The sequence below is a fragment of the Patella vulgata genome, chromosome 1, assembly GCF_932274485.2.
Source record: "Patella vulgata chromosome 1, xgPatVulg1.2, whole genome shotgun sequence".
NCBI lineage: Eukaryota > Metazoa > Mollusca > Gastropoda > Patellidae > Patella > Patella vulgata.
In genome coordinates, this window is record NC_065879.2 from 49,391,626 (window position 1) to 49,412,398 (window position 20,773).

The 20,773-nt window shown below is 37.1% G+C and overlaps 2 long non-coding RNA genes and 1 pseudogene across 2 annotated transcripts; 1 reads left to right on the plus strand and 2 right to left on the minus strand.

Annotated features, from left to right (window-relative positions):
* Window positions 1-3,133: 3,133 nt before the first annotated feature.
* Window positions 3,134-15,802, minus strand: LOC130012521 (uncharacterized; annotated as a pseudogene).
* Window positions 7,885-14,428, plus strand: LOC130012524 (uncharacterized). Its single transcript, XR_008787963.1, has 3 exons — window positions 7,885-9,651; window positions 10,023-10,079; window positions 14,324-14,428. It is a non-coding gene; the product is annotated as an uncharacterized LOC130012524 (long non-coding RNA).
* LOC130012522 (uncharacterized) lies at window positions 10,950-14,508 on the minus strand. Its single transcript, XR_008787960.1, has 3 exons — window positions 14,156-14,508; window positions 13,490-13,611; window positions 10,950-12,849 (listed from the first exon to the last, which is right to left on the minus strand). It is a non-coding gene; the product is annotated as an uncharacterized LOC130012522 (long non-coding RNA).
* Window positions 15,803-20,773: the final 4,971 nt, after the last annotated feature.

Here is a 20,773-nt window from a genome sequence, read left to right on the forward strand (position 1 = left end):
ATTTCTTCCCCACGAGGTTGCGACTTACAAACAGTTTTTTTATTTGCCAAAACTTTATTATTATTATTAGCCTTCGCGCGAATCAATTCTTTTGAGGTCTTCCGTGGTCGATTTTTTTAAACGGAAAATTGTTTTTGTATACCTATTGATCCTTCTTAATAAATACTTATTTTTCCTATTTAACTTAGTCATAGTCGCATCGACAGATGTCTGTCCCTCTATTTATTGGAAAGATAGGTTGCCAGGCAACGAAACATACGCCCACAGCAGCTAAATCGTCCGGGCAGTCAACAAGAGTTGTCGCATATTTTTACTTTTTTCGGTAATGAAACATTATACACTAAAACCTGATTAAGAGCAACAACTCAGAAAACCATTAGAATTTGTTTGGTTTTTATAAAGTTCTGCCCCATGCTAACGTTTTGTATACAAAACTTTTAATACTGTATCATGGATTTAGCTGTTCCAAGTCATAAAAATTCATTGAAAATCAATATACTTGTTCGTCTCAAGATCATAAACTCTGTGTATCAATCTGAAGTCAATCGGATATTAACTTTGGCCTCTAGAGCATCCACAAGATTTTTCAAAGTGATCAAGGGCCATAACTTTGGCAGTAATTATCAGAAATCTTTGAAAATCAATAGGATTCTTCGCCTCGTGACCTCAAACACTGTATATAAATTTAAAGTCAATCAGATATTAACTTTAGCCTTTAGAGCATCCACAAGGTTTTTTGAAGCGATCAAGGGCCATAACTCTGGCAGTAATTATCGAAAATCACTGAAAATGAATAGACTTCTTCGTCTCATGATCTTAAACACTGTGTATAAATTTAAAGTCAATCGGATATTAACTTTAGACTCTAGAGCGTCCACAAGATTTTTCAAAGTGATCAAGGGTCATAACTCTGGCAGTAATTATCGTAAATTGCTGAAAATCAATGCCTTTAGAGCATCACAAAGTGTTCAAGGGCCATAACTTTGGCAGTAATTATCGGAAATCTTAGAAAATCAATAGGATTCTTCGTCTCATGACCTTAAGCACTGTGTATAAATTTAAAGTCAATAGGATATTAACTTTGGCCTCTAGAGAGTCCACAAGATTTGTTTGAAGTGATCAAGAGCCATAACTCTGGCAGTAATTATCAGAAATCGCTGAAAATCAATAGGCTTCTTCGTCTCATGACCTTAAACACTGTGTATAAATTTAAAGTCAATCGAATATTAACTTTCGCCTCTAGAGCGTCCACAAGATTTTTTGAATTGATCAAGGGCCATAACTCTGGCAGTAATTATCAGAAATCGCTAAAAATCAATAGGCTTCTTCGTCTCATGACCTTAAACACTGTGTGTAAATTTAACGTAAATCGGATATTAACTTTCGCCTCTAGAGCGTCCACAAGATTTTTTGGAGTGATCAATGGCCATAACTCTGGCAGTAATTATCGGAAATCGCTGAAAATCAATAGGCTTCTTCGTCTCATGACCTTAAACACTGTGTATAAATTTAAAGTCAATCGGATATTAACTTTGGCCTCTAGAGCGCCCACAAGATTTTTTGAAGTGATCAAGGGCCATAACTCTGGCAGTAATTATCGGAAATCGCTGAAAATCAATAGGCTTCTTCATCTCATGGCCTTAAACACTGTATATAAATTTAAAATCAATCGGATATTAACCTAAATCTCTAGAGAGTCCACAAGCAATTGTGGACGACGGACGGTCGGACCAAGGAATTGGGTGTTATGTGACAGCTATTTTATGTGACCCTTTTTTAGAAGTTTATGTGACAGTACAAAGTGTTCTAACGAAATTGTGGTAATGTGACGGTTAACGGACGGACCAACAAATTGGGTATTATGTGACAGCTGTTTTATGTGACCCTTTTTTAGAAGTTTATGTGACAGTACAAAGTGGACTGACGAAATTGTGGTAATGTGACGGTTAATGTACGGACCAACAAATTGGGTATTATGTGACAGCTGTTTTATGTGACCCTTTTTTAGAAGTTTATGTGACAGTACATAACGAAATTGTGGTAATGTGACGCTGACTTTGACTATGGACACTTGTCACATAACTTAAGAAAACGAGTCACATATCTGATATGGTCACATTGGTCACATAAAATATCAAAGTCACCTACTCTGATTATCCCCCCTTTGACCACAAATTGATTTTGCAACAATTTTGTTTGAATGCTGGTAATTTTGAATATGGACACTTGTCACATAAATTATTCCTTTATGGTGACTTAACTTATAACACAGGTCACAAGGGCAGACGGTTATCCCCCCTTTGACCACAAATTGACTTTGCAGCAATTTCCAACCTATTTGTAACTACCTGGCTTTCTCACCAGAACTGTTTTATAGGAATTTCTACCTATTGTATCTATCTGGATTTCTCATTAACTGGTGTGAAAGTGAAGCGAGCTCCACACAGTCCCACCTTCTGGTTTTCAAATAATTTGTGGTGTCCCTCAATACAGCAGAAGAAATTCCTTGCCCTGTACAGGAAGATCATTTCAAATTTTCTGGACACACTGCAGATGCCTGGTTGTCGAGATGTTGAGTATTAGTAATGTCTGAAGGATTATCCATCCATCTATGTCAACCCCACACAGGTATCTTTGAACACCCCCAAGTGATTTTACAGGTTTTTGTAACCGATGGACAAGGTACACTGTTAAAAAAAATATGACGATTTCATAATGAAATGAAATCTAATAGGGTTTAACGTCCAAATCTGCACCGTACCCGGGCTAATGAAGACCGGCATACACCATGCAGCGTGCTACGAGGGAAATTTTGTTCAGACAGCAATGCTATGGCCTATTTTTTTTTCGATATCCAATTGTCAGGGGATCTTTAACGTGCTGCCAGGACCTTTGGTTTTTTTTGGTCCCAACCAAACGACTGGGCTCTTTTCCTTGCCAGGCCTTTTGTACTGCACTACTGACATGGGGAAACCATTAGGAACTTTCTTTGACAAAACTTACAAAGCCAGGATCAAACCCGGGACCTCCTGCTTAGTGAGTAAGCACCATCCTTAGCAAGCCACCACGGCTCCGAAACCCTAATGCTACCAGAAGGATCTAGTTTGACATCTGCAGTCAGATAAGTAGAATATCAGTTTAATGATTGTTTTATTCAAATAAATGTGTACGTACATTACTTTTTGACATGATTCATATTAGAAATTTTTTTAATAATAAGATGGTTATCGCGCATTTGAAGAGTACGACCATCACTTTTGATTTTTTGTTTTATTTTATCCACGAAACTTCTTCAGGGAGTGGTTTTTGTTTTCAAAAAATCCTTGAAATATATTTTAATTTCGTTTATTTCCTTTTCCGACCATCTTTGCCTCTTTTTAGGAGGGGGGGCGGGCTTCTTCTTCATCATTGTTTTCTGTCTCTTCTGGAATATCCATTTCTTCCGGAACAGAACTAACATAAAGATAATTATAACCACAAAATAAATCTTATTAAATGCACTAAATTTGTGTGTTGTTCATAATTCATAAAGAATTCAAGTTGAACAGAAGTCCTCAGACAATCCACAATTAAGTAGCAAATAACAGATTTTTATACAGATTCAAAATGTTAATTCTGTGTGTTCTCCTCAATTGCAGATGAGAGAGAGAGAAATGGGGTTTAACGTCCACTTAACACCAACTAGATCAATTCGGGACTAACATGTGGTTCCATTTTATTTCAATATTCGCTTGCGCGTTGGGGTCTTTAGCAGTGGGAGGAAACCGGAGGGCCCGGAGAAAAACCACGAGATTGGACATGCGACGCTACTCCGTGTCACGTAGAATTGTGGGATCAGAAGGAATGGGGTTTAACGTCTTACTGTTCTGCTCCGACTGGGCTAATGAAGACGGACATACGCCATACAGTGTGCTATGAGGGAAAGTTTGCCCGGACAGCTGAGCTACGGCCTACTCTTATATTGAATTCCAACTGCCAAGGGATCTTTTATGTGCACGCCAATGTGTACACGGGACCTTGGTTTTTCGTCCCATCCGAACGACTAGACGTTGTCCCTTGCCAGGCCCTCGGTCCTGCAACACTGACAAGGAGGAACCATGCCGGAAAATCCCGATGAACTTTCTCGGCCAACGCAGGGATCGAACACGGGACCTTGAATTTAGCGAGCCAATGTCCTACTCGCTGAGCCACCGTTGCTCCCCAGATGCCAATCGGCCACCCTGCCCCCCTCCCTCCCCCAACTGCAGATGAAACAGAAGGGTTTATCAAATAATATAAAGTTGTTAATATTATACTCACAGGTTCTCCGGCAGACTAGTTTCGTCTATATCAACGTATTTTCCCGGAAAGATAATATCTGAAATAACAATTCAGTACAAAAAGTACAAAAAGACCTCTGTTTTTCGTCCCATCCGAACGATTAGACACTGTTCCTTGCCAGGCCCAGCACCACTGACAAGGGGGAATCACATCGAAAATCCTGGGGAACAAAACTGTACAATAAATTACATAGCTATATGGATGTCGATGGCATTGTTTCGACGATAATTTTCCCCATTATTATGAAGCACAATACATTTTTCATTATGTAAAATAACATTGTTCTTAATGTTAACAATAATGTGCTTGACAAGGAGAAGGTCACAAACCCCTGCAAGAGAGCAAATACCAGTAACTGAAATCCGTAAAACGTATTTTATTTAATATGACAATAACTATTTAATCAAGCCTGGAAATAAATGAAAATGGGGTTTAACGCTCTACTTTTCTGCACCATACCCGGGCTAATGACGATGGGCATACGCCATGCAGTGTGCTATGAGGGAAATTTTGACCGGACAGCGACGCTACTCTTATTTCGAATTCCAACTGCCTAGGGTTCTTTTACGTGCACGCCAACGTGTACACAAAACCTCGGTTTTTCGTCCCATCCGAACGACTAGATGCCGATGAACACCGGGATCGAACCCGAGACCTCCTGGTTAGCGAGCCAGCACTTTACTCACTGAGCCACTGCGGCTCCCTGTCACAGGCAATGTCAGGCACAAATTCATGCTTTGTCAGACACAATCCCACTGGTGCCTGTCATGTTCGGTACAGATTTATCTATTTTTCAGTTTTGAAAAAATTTAATACATATCCAGCACAAAGTTTAGGAGTTCCTGACAATTTCTGAAAAGAGAATGTGATAATCCGAAATAAACTGCCTTAATTCTAGAGAATTACCTTCAATATCCATATCTTCAAGATTTTTGCCTTTAAATTTCGATGTAAGGTTTAAGTCTTGTATAAGCAATAGTTTGCTGACTTTGGTTCTCTCAACCAAACCGCTCATCTGTCTGTAGTGTTCCTTATGGACAGATTTCGTATGTCCTAGATGGTTACATACCCATTCCATCTGGTATTTGTCGAGGCTCAACATCTGTAATAAAGGTTTATAAACATACATGCATACGCAAATTTTTAAAAATAGATTTAAATTTTAAAAAATTCTAAAGCTGCATCATGCAAGAGCTACATCTGCCTATTGCAGTTCTTTTTTCTGGCTTCAAATGTTATATAAATTATTAATTAGGCATTTATTCACATGACAAGCCCATAATCAACTCTCAAGACCATCGGATGGCAGAGATATTAAATGGATAATCAAGACTATTTCTCAAAACTTCAAACATTTATAACTTCACTCAGAATAAAGTAATTTAAAATTCTAAATATATTCATTTTTCATTATCTATTTTTGAACTTGGCCAGCTCTTTATCTAACTCTTAAATAATGCATCTTTAAGGATTGTTTGTGAAATTTCATCTAGGAATTTTCAACATTTTAAAAAGAAAGAATGAAATGGGGTTTAACGTCCTACTTTTCTTCACCTACCAGGCTAATGAAGACGGGCATAGGCCATACAGCAGTTTTTCGTCCCGTGCGAACGACTAGGCACTGTCATTGACAGGCTCTCAATCCTGCATCACTGACAAGGGGGAACCACGTTGGAAAATCCTGAGGAAATTTTGCTGCCAACACCAGGATCGAACTTAGGACGCCCAGGTTACCAAGCCAGCAACTTGCTCACTGAGCCACCCCAGCTCCATCAACATTTTAAAAGTATGTCAGAAATGGTATAATTTGAAAGAATAGGCCTTCAAACTTTTGAGAACAACTTATAATTGGCCTTGTATTGACAAGACAAGTCAGCCTAACTTTTTCAAATTCTATTACTTATGATTAACATCTGTGGTAATTATATCTCAACAATGGCAAAAACTGGTAAATGAATTTGAAACATTTTGATGTTTATACAATAAGAATGGCTGGCTCTTCAACAGAGCAATTTGAATTTAGATAATCTTTAGTTATACATGAAATAAAAATAGAATAAATAAAATGATCATTGCAGTGGTTATGCTATGATTGGTTGCTACTTGTGGCGTACAATCTGATTATGATTGGATTCTCAATTTGTTATTACCTACAGGACCAATCAAAGGGCAGGAAGCGTGGGTTTTTACCGACGATGAAGACTTGAAGGCCTCTTTAAACCAAATGACATTTTATGATGGGATAAAAATGGACTTTACAAAAAAGTAAATTCATTTTACACACGAAGGGCAAAATATTTTGTTACCTGCTAAACATCAACATACCTGGGTAAGAGTGGCTGTGTATTTCCTCATAGAAACAGAGGTAATTCTATGAGGCGCTTTAAGGTCAACCTCTAAGCACACCGACTTCAGGGACTCATAGGCCCGTGCATACGAGTTTGCTGAAAGACGAACAAATTTAAGAAATGAATAAGTTGCTCGGTGACACTAGCCATCAAAAGAAACAAACATGCATTCTTTAGGTCTGTCCCGACATAGGTATATTTGTATTAGAACCAGTCCCAACAAATGTTGCTAGTTGTAGTAACTTGGTAAAGCAAATTCTCCACAACTGTAACTGTACTGTGAGCAACTTTCGCAAACCTATAAAAGTAACTTATTTCAGAGAGATAACCACAATTTACAACATATTTGTTCAGTATTTGCCCCTTACAATGTACCTTTACTGACTAATGAACACATTTCAAGTTAAATTTCCTACCTGAATTAGGAAACAGATAAGGGTTTCCATCCATTATTGAGGATTTTTTTCTTTGCTGAATATCAGACAAAAATTGTAAAGGAGCTCGACAATCCTGTGGTATTATAACCGGTACAGGCCTTCCTCTCTAAAAAAAATATCAAAGAGTTTTCATAGCTGACATGAGTCAACAGTGAGCATTTTCAGCTCCTAATGGCTTTTTCCAGAATAGTTCTACGGTTTAGCTGTATCCAGGTGCCTCCTACCGAGAAAAATAACCTAATGTGGCGACATGTGTGAATAAGGCTTGGTCGAAATACTAATCTTTGTATACTTATCCTACATGCATTTGATTGGGGCGGTGAAATTTTAAAAAAATTTAAACTACAAAAGCACCATGTTGGAGACATAACATCAGTATTTCTACCACGCTGCATTCACGTACATAACATATCAGTATTTCTACCATGCTGCATTCACGTACATAACATATAAGTATTTCTACCACGCTGCATTAAACTGTATTAAAGTTCGTCTCAATCCTTGTTTTTTGATGCAGAATTGTTCACATACAATCCTATACAGAAAAATAAGTGTGGAAACCAGTCATAATTTAAATTGCCAAAGACATGATTCTGACCTCAAACTGGTCCCAAGGCAAAGCTGTTCATTATGCCCACCATGTATCTACATGTACTTATTATCTTTATCAATATATTTCCCCCACATTAGGCCACACAAAATAAATGTCTTGTTTCTCGGGCAACTGACAGCTGAAACTGTAGGGAGGGAGGGCAGTTTCTTTTTTTTTTTTACTCATTGATGGTGCAAAATAAAATTTGGCTATTGCTGAAAATTGTTGGGGCGGGAGGGCGGTCTTTCTTTTTTTTTTTTTTTAAATGAGAAAGTCATTACTTGTTTACGTTTTTGCTTTCCGTTATATTCAACTTTATTGTACATACTTAAAACATAAACCCAAAATCAAGTCTACTAAAACACTGAGACTGAACACTGACTGAAAGGAAAATAATTTTCCATATTTAATTCACATAATTGAAATTGGTTTAAAATAAAATTCCATACGACTATGTAATAGCCCTCCATAAAGACAACAATATTTTTAAAAACTAAGCCTCTTTCACCAGGTGTATCAAAAATAATAATCATGGTAAACAGTATTTAAAACTAAATCTAGTATCGCCGGTTTATTTATAATTATTTACCGAATTCCAACCAATGCATGTCACACCGTGTCATCGGTATTGGAGATTGCCGGAAATACTGTTTCTTGGGATATTCGGTGTGTTTCTCAGGATATTCGGTGTTCTATCCGGTGTTTATATTGAATGACTATTTAAATCTAACTAACAACTGGTCAGTAAAACCATCAAATCGGTAATCCAATTATTATTTTCCGGATTATCGAAACTACCGTAAATGTGCTAATAATGACCCAGATTCTAAGGTATGCATTATGACGACTATCGTCATCGTATCGTATTCTTAGCTATAATTAATTAACCTGTTCTACGGTTCATTATTTTATCAATAGGATTTTCCAAACAAGGACCGATTGAAGCCGGCAATAATGAGCCGATTACGATCGAATGATTGAAATATTGTCGCCAATGACTTTTAACACGAATCAAATTCTAGTTTATCAGGGGAGGTAATTAATATCACGTGATACAAAATGGAGGTTCTTTCGATATCAATAAAAAAGGCAAATCTGCCAAACTTCGCCATTGTTCGGATAAAAAAGACAGCATGTTCATCTGAATCAGTTTTAATACATTTGAATAGATATACATGTATGGCGGATGTAGGTACATGCGGGATATTTTTTTTACGACTTGCTTGTCGATGTGCGGGCGGGCGTTACATATTTATTTTTTTTCATCAAGACTAATAAATAGACTGCACGCGCAACCAATTTTGCATGCGGGCGGTGCCCGAGAAACAAGTTATTTTATTTGTGTTGCCTTACCTTGCCTCTTACTTTCATCATGTCCTGAGACACCATTAAATGTTTTTCAATATCATTCAGATCCTTTGCCAGGGATTCATCGATATCAGTCATCCCAGTACTTCTAGAAGCATAGCTGTGTAACCTGTGAATTAATCATTTATTTCATTATGTATCAGATACCAGAAGTGAAAGTAAGCGATTGTTAGAAGCCACTTACAGTCGTTGTTTTTTGTATTTTAGAGGAGAGCCGAAAAAAGCTCCCCTTAATGAACAAATTGAAAAAATCGCTCCCCTAAAAAAGCTCTCCCAGTTTCGATAAGAAGAGTGATTTAGAAATTAAGGAGAATGATCTGATATTAAGGAGAGTGATTAGTTGTTTGTATTGGAAATGGTTCTGAAGATCAACAACTGCGTGTAAGGGTCATTCTTGGTTACATATAAACATAGAACTAGAACACTAACGGGAACGCCCACTCGGTGACGTATAACGGTGATGACATATTTATGTTGTACATCGCATGCGCGAAGTCAATAAGGCACAAGTAACTTCCGGCCGTATGTCAACATGGCAGAAGCGTACGACGTCCTGGAATTTCAAGAACTTGACGGTGTAATAGATGTAAGTTATTCATAATTTTAATGAGTTTTTTTTAAATTAGTTATATAACATACCATCGGGAGTATAAACCATTTATTTTCGGACATTAAATTATCCGAACACACGTTTGTGTATCATTTTCTACTACATATTATAAAATTATTATTAATAAATTATGATGACATTCACATTTTATTTTTTTTATTTATTGTTTGTGTATATTGTTGTTAGCCTTTGGCATGTCCGTGCCAGTTTTGGCTGGTTTCCCAGTGCCCTTTTCTTGTTTATAACAAGGGGTTTTACATAGGCTAAGCCTGTTCCCCAATCCCATTCAGACATCTTGAATAAAAATATTGTTTATAAAAAAAAAAAATGTGTATTCTTTACTACAGCTTTTCTTTGCTAAAGATTTGTTTGAGACATCTCAACCTGTCGTTCCAGTAGCATCCGTAAGTTTTCTACATATACAACATACATGCATATAGTCACATAGTGTTCGTAGCAAATGGGCAAGTTATGAAACTCATTATAGTCTCGACCATGTCTATATATTTTTTTTCTTCTCAAACGATCAAATTGCTTTGGAAATGAAATGAAATGGGGTTTAACGTCCTACTGTTCTGCTCCTATGCTGGGCTAATGAAGACGGGCATACGCCATAAGGTGTGATTTAAGGGAAATTTTGCCCGGGCAGCGGCTCTATCACCTATTCTTATATCGAATTCCAACTGCCACGGGATCTTTTACGTGCATTCCAATGTATACAGGTGACCTCGGGTTTTCGTATCATCCGAAGGATTAGACAGCTGTCCTTGTCAGGCCCTCCGTACTGCATCACTGAAAAGGGGGAACCACGCCGGAAAATCTCGGCCAATGCAGGGATCGAACACCCGACCTCCAGGCTAGCGAGCCAGCGTCTTACCCACTTAGCCACGTGATCCCAAATTGCTTTGGAACAGTTTCTTTTATTTTGTATAATATTTACTTTAAAGGGACAATAACACTCTTGCTGGCTTGAAAGCTCCAGAAAATAAATAATATCTCTATCTAAGTACTAGATGTTTAAGTGTCCCACCTGTTGTGTAAATTATCCATTACATCCTATTTTACTTGTCCAGAGGGTTCGAAAATATTTTTAAATCGAAGTTTCATTTGAAAAGGTTTACGTTAGACGTTTCAAACCATTATGTTGAATTTTTTAAATAAGGTGTGTTAAGATGAAATTTGTATCATCAATTAATTGAAATATTCTAAAATAGCCTTCAAAGGCTAATATCTTCGCTCGCAATAGAGTAATTTGAATGAAATTTTCAAATTAGTCATTTTACATTTTTTATCTTCGAACTATTATAGCAAGAATGGCTAGCTCTTTATCAAAATCTTACATAATGTATATTTAAGAATAATTTAATACATTTATAAAGCTCACACATTACAAGTTGTGCACCTGTATAAAATTTATATAAATTTTGTTATCATTGTTAATATTTTATACTGAGATGCAATAAAAATAATACATCACTTTTATAAATGGATGAATGTAAATCTTGTTTGAAATGAATCCAGGTTTAACGCCCTACTTAGCACTTTTCAGCTCAATTTTGTTTTAAAGATTTGCTTTAATCTTGCAATTAAGGATGTAACAACATCATATTACGATGATAACATGTGAGAATGTTTTGAAGATTGCGTAAACGCACCCCGAACAATTCTCAATCAAAAAAATTAAACCCAACAGAATCAGTATGTTGATTTTTCTGGTACACACGTGGGGTATATAATGCAGCTTTTAAAAAGCTAGGTTTTGTGGAAGGTGCAAAGTTATGCCACGTCATCTCAGAGGTGCTATTTCATTGCGTCTCGATATATTTTGTTTACTATTATCAACCTGGCCCCAAGTTCACAAAGCATTCCCAGACTTAAGAATTTGCTCAACCTTCAATCACTGTTTTTGAGAAATATCTTTGATCCAGAAACACAAAACTTTGCACAGTTTCTTATTGATATATTTACATTAAAACAACAATAGTTAGTAAAGTGCTATATTTGAGTTAAAATAAGACAAACAATTTTGAGTAAAACCTTAACTTAAGACTGAGAATGCTTTGTGAACTTGGGGCCTTGTTTTCTTTTCATTACTTATTAACTACAATACAGTAATAACAAGAAATAAAAAATCTGTAGAACACTGCTGATTAAGTTCTAGATTTAATCCTAGATTCAATCACATTTATATTTTTATACTTCCAATATTGATATTAATTCCAATAGAGCCAGGAAATGTTTAGTTTAATTATACACTTTCTATTTTGTTGTATGAAATTATCTGTATAATCTGTGTTTTTGTTACTTTCATTGTGTGAAATGCTTGCAGCAAAGTGCTGTAAATAAAATACCTGACATCACTGATCACAGTTTAACTCTATAACTTCTCATTTGACCTCAAATCTATGTGGAGTCGAGTCAGTTGGAAGAAATAAATCAAAATGGAGTGAAATCTACATTTTAATCAAATTCATACCACATGATTATATTCTATCACTGTTTGCTCGTTTATATGGCAACTATATATTATTGCTAAGCTATTTTTGAATTGTAAATTACATTTACAAGTATGTAAATATTGATTCTTTGAATTATATATTGTCAATCAAAATCTGAATATGCAATGTGCTATGTAGCCATATATGTGAAATAAACTATTATTATTACTATTTACTTTCTCTGTAAATCTCTGTTAATCTGTCGACAACTTAAACAAATTTCTTTTTGAGTGTCCTCAACAAAACTATTACATACAGAAGCAAGTACACAGCTTTCGTAATTTCTATGTTGACTTATTTGTGTTCATGAAAATATCAACCTGTCTGATATATCTTACAGTTGTAGGCTGACATTGAGAATAAGACTGTAAATGTTTTGATGTTATGCCCCCACATATCTTCATATTCTCAACAGTTCTTATAAGTAAATCTATAGATGTAACTTTAATTTGAACAGGAAACAAAAATTATTATATTGTACTTCACAATTCAAGTCCTTGTCAATGGTTAAATGGTATGTTACACTTTTATCTTCAGTTTTAAACAGATAGATATAATCACTTGAAGACTGACATAGCCACAAAGCAGACATTTGACATAAAAATGATTTCTGCAACATCTGAAAGGTTACTTCGTTCATATGTAAACATTGAGTTTCCTCGGTTTTCCTTGGACTCTGAATAAAATAGACAAATTCATAAAATTCAATTAAAACAAGAAGAATTGGATTCTGATACATGTATTCATAATTTTCTCGGTTTCTGAATAAAATCGAAAAAATTACAAAAGTAAATATAAAGAAGAATCAGATATTCATACAAGTATTTATAAATAAAATTATGGGAGATTACAGAAAGAGCTAGCAGTTCTCATTATAATAGTTAAAAAATAGATAATGTAAAGGGAATTTGCTGAAAATTTCAGTCAAATTCATCCACCCTGAACCAAGTATTTAATGATTAAATTTTGGGCCTAGCCTCGATCAGCATTACTATAGTCGGTACGATAAAAAAAAAACCATGGTCTCGATTATCGATTTTTTGATTTAATCAGAAGTAGCAGACTGGGCTCTAATTCAGTATATATCACAGGCTAGCGATGCCATCGAGCGTTGATTATGGTCTGGATAAGTTAATTAATGTCTAATTAATAATTTAGATAACATTCCAGGCCTAAAGAAAGACCTGCAATTGACAGATTTAGCTCTTGCATAATGTCTGTTTAATATTGATGAATTAAATGTTCATATACTGATCTTTTATAAGGAAACATCGAATGTTCATATTCATAATTAAGTTAACAGAAATTTAAGTTACCGGTGACTTCCTTGGATTCAATTTCTTTGTTGTTACGCTTTTCTGTAGAAGAATTAAGGTTGATAGTCTCCCTAACCCTTCTTTTAATCTTCGATATGTGGACCCAGAATTTTTGTAAACATCTGAAATATTCATAAAATCAAAATAAAAAGGTTCCTACATACAAAACAAAAGGTTCAGATATAATTAATTTTTTTTCCATGCTTGTTGATTATTCATACCGGGAACAAGATTATTTCGGAATTTAAAAGTAAAAGGATTTGACAGGTCAAGGTCAGTCATAAATAAATATACAATTTTAATTTTTATGGAGCTGCTCAGTTAAAACTTTGACCTTTAAAAAAAAATAATAATTAGTAATTCATAAAATTAAAGTAAAAGAAGATTGTTGAGAGAGAATCGTCATGCTGTCACACACTCATCGGGTGTAGTATTCGTCAATTTCATAACAAATTGCAAGTAGACTAGGCCTAGCTACGGCACTAATGTAAACAAACCTATATGCATACAACTTTGATGAGAGAAAGGGTAAAATCTAACGGGCAAACATGAAAATACAGACATTCAGCTAGTATGGGTTTAACTTAACTTCATTGTAGGTTGTCAGGGTGGACTGCCAACTAGAATCTACATAATTAATTTCTTTTGATTTGAGTTTTCACTTACTTTTTCAACGAAATAATCCGGCTCAACGTGTCTTGAACATATTGTCAAGGTCTTGTCATTTATCGGGTCTGATCTGGTAGACTGTATGATACGTAATGATTCTCTCTCCACTCTATGTTGTTTTTGGGTAAGCGATAGAATGATCAACCCCGATTTCTTTTATTGCAGGCGGAACATCCGAACAAAACACAATTCGCGCCAGGCATTTTGTTAGTGCGAGCAGAAACCGGAAGTAAGCTGTGCCCGATATCAGCGTCAGAGGCCCGCCGTCACATAAGGAAGTGACGTCACACGGTGGGCGTTCCCGTTAGTATTCTAGTTCTATGATATAAATGATAATAAACATCGTCTGCTAAATAGCACTCGTGTAGTCGTACAGTCAAGTCAAACTTCTACTGTCGTCTATAACAACAGTACATATGGTATTCCAATAGAAATACTTGTTGACATTTCTAAATATATATAGCTTGTATAAATTTTGTTTAAAAACATACCGTAACCCCTATTCAAAAAATAATCATAAACGCTTGAAAATTCCATTAAAATATAATCTATTTCTTCCGGAATTATTCACGTGCCATTTCTCGTAATTTCTCACGTCTTGCGAGAGTTTTACTTTTCATTTCAGTTAAATTAACCAATGGTGCACAGTCGCCATCTATTTCTAGCAACATATTCATCGGAATTTTATTACCTTGTGCGATCACATTATACTAATCGAATACACCAAATAAATGTTCACAATGACAGCATGGTGGCGCTCGGAATGTGAGTCTTTCACACTCTTTTGAAAAAAAAACCAACAAATATATACATGTCCATGATTTACAAATATGGAGAGCGATTTTCAATTTTAAGGCGAGGGAGAAAAACCTCCCCTCAGTCGACATTCGGGTGCGCGACAGGCGCTCGAGAGCGATTGCGTGCCTCCAAAAACAATGACTGCACTTAAATAATATTCACCTAACAATTTTGATATGTGGATAGTTATTTTTTGTTTTAAAACCGGCCAAGATTTTTACGTCTATATCCCGAATGGCCAGTATTCCGGCCAAGCATGACGCATTGTGAATTCCATCAAGCCTTGTTACAAAGTGTTGTCTGTTGTGAGGGCCTTCCCGTGTCACGGGATATAATTAGAATCTTCCTAAAAATATCATTGTTTTACAGTCAAATACTGGCAACCGGATGTGTCACCTGATGACAAGACTTGGACATTCGTGATTACGGTATTGGTGACTTTCTTAGTAAAAAAAAAATTATAATAATAATGTATATTTATAATGTGCAAATTTCTATCAATGTATGCATGCTCAACTCAGGGTTCAAAGGGTTAAATATCCCCAGTCATATAGGTTTTATACATAAATACATGTAACTTACTTTATAGTTTCAAGTTCTCCAGTTATTAAACATCAATAGTCTCGTCTGCGTGAGAACTGTAATTCTTTTGAAGTTCTCTGGGCTCAGGGTTACATTTTGTAATGCTTGTGTTAGGAATTTGGTCAATCTCTCAATGCTCGTAGGCGATGGTAGTTCCTTAATTTCTTCATACTTTCTTCTATTGAGAACAGCTCTCGCCAAAGTGAGAATCTTTTCTTTGAATTCAACCTCCATTAATTGCAAAAAGGCTCTACATTCCTGAGCTTCAATATTATTTTCATTTCCTCTTGCTTTCACAACAAAAGCCCATTTACTATTAACAAGCCGTCGCAAATCATATTTTAATTTAATTACATTACTTGGGGACAGCAAATCTTCGGTGTCATCTGCATTTGGATATGAACATTTTAATACAAACAGCACAACATCTTCAAAAAACTGTGGGCGTAAGAAATCCCACATGGTGTAAGGACTTTGATTTTTTGAGTTATTTTCAGTCTGTTCCTCTTCATCTAGCCGCATGCAAGTCTCTTGAACGTCATGTTTGGATTTATTAAGCATTCTAAGATTCTGAAGCAACCTTGCACTCAAACGCATGCGTGCACTAGCATAGTATTTTCTTTTTTCCACATTTGATATATTTCTTTTTTCGCAACCAGCTCTCATCCAGGGCCATTATGAGGGTATCCTCTTGAGCAGTCGCAGAGATCTCATCATCGGTCATAATACTTAACACTTCTTTCTGTATTAGTAGAGATTGTTTTGATTGAATATGGCCTGCAAGAATTTGTGCAAGCACTACAAGGTCCTTTTTCCGCTTTTTAGTTGTCAATTTAAGCTTCTTTATACACTGATCATTATGAGACTTCAATCCTTTAAGCTGGACCCATTCTCTACAATCCGGACATGGTCCATACTGTGAAACATCAAACAAGTCTTTTGGACGTCTAGCCAAAATGATTTCCCCTTCCTGTTGTGTTTGTCATCTCCAAGTTTTCTAAGAGCTGTGAAATCTTGTTTGTCAGACTTTAATACAATCTTAACCTCTTCTGTCGTTCTATGAGTTTTTAAATGTTCATTCATGTGCAACACGATTTTATCACAAAAGTAACAGGCATGCGTATTGTCATAAATACGTGTGTCCTTACTTTGTCCACGGAATTCCCTTGGTCTCTTCAATTTGTACTTTTTTATATATATGCCTTTGATGTTGCAGTCTCTGATGAGGTCTGTTTCCTTCCACCCTGAGTGCATCACCTCAGCCTTGTCAACAATCTCTATGTCTAGTTGCGACCTCTGCGTTTCTTCCTCGTCATTTACATTGGTTTTCTCTTTTTGAAGAATCAGACACACTTGTTCTCTTTACTGTTTTCTGAGATTTGATTGGGGGAACTGTTTTATCTGACTTGGACACACTGGTACAGACTCTCTTTACCGCCTTCTCAAATACGATTGGTGGTCTTCATTAGCTCAGTTTAGGAGCAGAACAGTAGGACGTACGTTAAACCCGATTTCATTTCATTTTTCTCGACCAACACGGAAATTGAACCCCTCATTTGCTAGCCAGTATTACTAGAGAGAGAGAGAGAGAAATGGGGTTTAACGTCTACTCGACACAAACTAGGTCATTTCGGGACTAACATATGGTTTAATTTTTATTTACACAATTCGCTTGCGCGTAGGGGTCTTTAGCAGTGGCAGAAAACCGGAGGTTGGACAGGCGACCCTACTCCTTGTCACGTACAACCGTGGATTCGAAACCACGCCAGTCAACTCAATGACAGACTTTATGATACAGCGCCCGTACGCTAACCATTCAGCCATCCAACCCCCCCGTTACTAATTACTAAGTTTGTGAAATGTAGGTTTTTCCTCATGTAGGTTTGTCCTGATGAAATCGGTTTATTGTCCTACTGTTCTGCTCCGACTGGGCTAATGAAGACAGGTACATACCATACAATGTGCTATGAGGGAAATTTTGCCCCAGCAGCGGCACTATGGCCTACTAATATCGAATCCAACTGCCAAGTGATCTTTTCGTGCAAGCAAATGTATACATGGTACCTCGGTTTTTTGTCCCATCTGAGTGACTAGACTACTGTCCTTGTTCCTGCACCTCTGACAAGGGGAAACCATGTCGGGGATCGAACACGTGCCCTCCGGATTACCGAGCCAGCATCTTACGCACTTAGCCATCGTGGCTTTATCAAAATTAGTAATGAAGATGTGCTATGACAGAAATTTTGCCTGGACAGCAGCATTACCGCACTTACTAATGAAGATGTGCTAGGAAAGACATTTTGCCTGGAGAGCAGCATTTCCGCATATAGTCATTACCAATAGTTCTAAGTGCACGCCAACCTGTAAAACAGGTCTTTACACACTTTTCCATCATTACCAATTACTAGTCTGCGGGTTCACTAGTCTGTGGGTGCACTAATCCGTGCATTCACTAGTCCACTAGTCTGACTCTAAAAAATACTATAAATATGAGTATTAAAGAAACGCAGTAGATATGGTGACTGATATCACCCTTCGTAAGGCAATAACCCAACATTACGGCATTTTACCCCGAAATCACAACATTTTAACCATTATAGCATATGCCCTTCTTCATTAGCCCACTTGGAACAAAATAGTAGGATGTTCAAACCCCATTTAAAATTCATTTTCATACTTTTCTGCACCAATCGGACTATTGAAGATAGTCATACGCAATGCAGAGTGCAAGGGATCTGGCAAGGGATAAGGTATAGTTGTTCGGGTCATACGAAAAATCAAGTCCTCATGTACATATTGGCATGCACGTAAAAGACACCCCGACAGTTGTAATTCAATATCAGAGTAGGCCATAGTGCCGCTATCCGTGCAAAGTTTCCGTCATAGTACACTGTATATAGTGTATGCCTGTCTTCATTAGCTCACTCTGAGGAAAACAGTAGGATGTTTAATCTCATTTAATTTTATTTAATTTTCCTACTTTTCTGCACCAATGGGACTATAAAAGAAAGGCTGGCAAGCGGACGAGTGCACCCGTTGACTATTGAGCATCATTTACTTGAAAACGTTGAGAGAACCCTCAACGAAATGTCGCTTTAATTAAAATAGTAATTGTGTTTTTTGTTGTATCATCGAGTCAAGTGAACGTTAAACCCCATTTCTCTCTCTCTCAATTTTGATACCCAAAAATTTGACAAAACAAATAATGATTGATTGTCGGAAACTGTTTCATAAAGCAAAGATGTTCTCTACTAAAAGGTTATCACTGTCCAAATGTTCGGAGTAGTCCACACCTAGGCCGACTATGCATGAAGTGTTTTTATAATTAAATTTATTAAATATAGTACCTTGCACCAGTAAATATAAAATTAATGATCCTTTCACCAGTAAATATAAAATTCATAGGCCGACAATGCATTAAGTGTTTTTATAATTAAAGTTATTAAATGTAGTACCTTGCACCAGTAAATATAAACTTAATGATCCTTGGACCAGTAAATATAATATTCATGATCATTATTTATATACTATTCAAAAAAAGTAGGGGATATTTGATTTTTAAGTGTTATTAAAGTCACCTAATGAAACTGACGAAGAAACAAATGACAAAATGAAATGAAGTTCACATTCATCGATTTATTCCAAATGATCGTTAGACTAAGTAAGGCACAGACTGACCATTATAAGGGTAAAATGATACCCGGGGTCAAACAGCAAAGTTACCACAGCATCACAACCAAGTCAGTAACGGGTAAATCCTCCTCTGTTTGCCAAACAAGCATTGATCCGACGTGGCATACTCCTAATGAGACGTCTAAGGTCATTTTGGTCCAGATTGTCCCATTCCTGTTGCAACGCAGCAGCAAGTTCTTGGACATTGGCAGGACGTTGTTGACGTTGACGTAACCTCTGTCCAAGCATGTCCCAGACATGCTCGATGGGGGAGAGGTCGGGACTCAGTGCTGGCCAAGGTAATGTGGTGATGTTCTGTTGTTGGAGGTAACCTGTAACGATCCTGGCCCTGTGACATCTTGCGTTGTCATCCTGGAAGATGAAACGGCGGCCATGACGTCGTGCGAACGGCACAACATGGACTGCCAAGATGTTGTCCCGGTAGTACTGGCCTGTAACACGCCCTGCAACAACATGTAAAGCCGTTCTTCCAGCAACAGTGATGCCTCCCCACACCATAACAGAACCACCCCCAAATCGATCATGTCTGATGACGTTAACGTCTTGGAAGCGCTCGTTTCGACGACGCCACACCCTCCTACGTCTGTCCAAAAAATCAACAGTGAACCTTGACTCATCTGAAAACATCACATTGCTCCAGCGTCGATTATCCCAGTGTTGACGATCCCTACACCAACGACGTCTTGCCTGAATGTGATGATCTCTCAAACAAGGGATCACGCGAGGACGTCGGGCGCGAAGGTGACCCCTATGCAGTCGATTCCGAATCGTCTGGCCACTCACTCTCACACCAGTGTCTGTTTGAAGACGAGCGCTGATCTGATTTGCTGTGATGACACGATTTCTCAAGGCCAAGGTACGGATAAATCGATCCTGGGCTTGAGTTGTCGCCCTTGGTCGACCTGAGCGTGGTCTGTCCTGTACAGATTGTGTATCACGGTATCTGGACCATAGCCTGCTTATGACAGACTGAGAAACATTCATCGTCCGCGCCACAACCGCCTGTGTTGTGCCGATCTGTAGCATGCCAAGGGCACGTAACCTTTCATTTTGGGTAAGCCGACGCATATCAAAATTTGTTTTCTGGTCACTAAAACAATTAAACTGATGTTTCCACCCTGGAATTCAATGCCACAATGACTGTAACATTCAAAGTCAGAGTCGTGCAAATCTTGGGTTGGACCCCCATGATGATCCCAAGCATCACCTGCATTCCATGCGGTAGCTATTGGTGCGTTTGGGCGTCACATGTAACTGGAAATGTTTCTTCTGTTAGGTTCTATAGTGACTTTTTTCGTAGTCATTTGCATATTTTAGTATTATGCCCCCAAAATCAAATATCCCCTACTTTTTTTGAATAGTATATAAGGCCTTCATCAACCTTGCACCAGTAAATATAAAATTAATGATCCTTGCACCAGTAAATATAAAATTCATGATCATTATTTATATAAGGCCTTCATGTATGTTTGTACAAGTGTACATTCTTGGAATTGTATTACCATTAACAATATGTAGATCAATTATAATAACCTTTGGCCT